The sequence below is a fragment of the Cucumis melo genome, unplaced genomic scaffold (genome assembly GCF_025177605.1).
Source record: "Cucumis melo cultivar AY unplaced genomic scaffold, USDA_Cmelo_AY_1.0 utg001972l, whole genome shotgun sequence".
NCBI lineage: Eukaryota > Viridiplantae > Streptophyta > Magnoliopsida > Cucurbitales > Cucurbitaceae > Cucumis > Cucumis melo.
Window position 1 is genome coordinate 974 of NW_026124873.1, and position 1,527 is coordinate 2,500.

Consider the following 1,527-nt stretch of genomic DNA (forward strand, 5'->3'; position numbering starts at 1 on the left):
TATCTTCCTTTCGTTACAGTATTTCTGAACAAGTTGCTGGATAAGAAGCCTAAGGGTTTTCTTATTGATGATAGTGACGATATTGATGATAGTGACGATATTGATGATAGTGGCGATATTGATGATAGTGACGATATCGACCGTGACCTTGATACGGAGCTGGAGCTTCTAACTATGATGAATGCGCTAACTAAGGATATGATGCTGGAAATAGACCGATTTTATATCACCCTTCAATTCGAATTAGCAAAAGCAATGTCTCCTTGCATAATATGGATTCCAAACATTCATAATCTGTATGTGACTGAGTCGAATTACTTATCCCTTGGTCTATTAGTGAACTATCTCTCCAGGGATTTTGAAAGATGTTCCACTACAAATATTCTTGTTATTGCTTCGACCCATATTCCCCAAAAAGTGGATCCCGCTCTAATAGCTCCGAATAAATTGAATACATGCATTAAAATACGAAGGCTTCTTATTCCACAACAACGAAAGCACTTTTTCACTCTTTCATATACTAGGGGATTTCGCTTGGAAAAGAAAATGTTCCATACTAATGGATTCGGTTCCATAACCATGGGTTCCAATGTACGAGATCTTGTAGCACTTACCAATGAGGCCCTATCGATTAGTATTACGCAGAAGAAATCAATTATAGACACTAATATAATTCAATCTGCTCTTCATAGACAAACTTGGGATTTGCTATCCCAGGTAAGATCGTTTCAGGATCATGCGATCCTTTTCTATCAGATAGGAAGGGCTGTTGCACAAAATGTACTTCTAAGTAATTGCTCCATAGATCCTATATCTATCTATATGAAGAAGAAATCATGTAACGAAGGGGGTTCTTATTTGTACAACTGGTACTTCGAACTTCAAACGAGCATGAAGAAATTAATGATACTTCTTTATGTTTTGATTTGTTCTGCCGGATTGGTCGTTCAAGACCTTTGGTCTCTACCCGGACCCGATGAAAAAAATGGGATCTATGGACTCGTTGAGAATGATTCTGATCTAGTTCATGGCCTATTAGAAGTAGAAGGCGCTCTGTTGGGATCCTCACGGACAGAAAAAGATTGCAGTCGATTTGATAATGATCGAGTGACATTGCTTCTTCGGCCCGAACCCAGGAATCCCTTAGATATGATACAAAATGGATCTTGTTCTATCGTTGATCAGAGATTTCTCTATCAACAATACGAATCGGAGTTTGAAGAAGGGGAAGGAGTCCTCGACCCGCAACAGATAGAGATAGAGGAGGATTTCTTCAATTACATAGTTTGGGCTCCTAGAATATGGCGCCCTTGGGGCTTTCTATTTGATTGTATCAAAAGGCTCAATGAATTGGGATTTCCCTATTGGGCTAGGTCATTTCGGGGCAAGCGGATCATTTATGATAAAGAGGATGAGCTTCAAGAGAATGATTTGGAGTTCTTGCAGAGTGGAACCGTGCAGTACCAGACACGAGATAGATCTTCCAAAGAACAAGGCTTTTTTCGAATAAGCCAATTCATTTGGGAT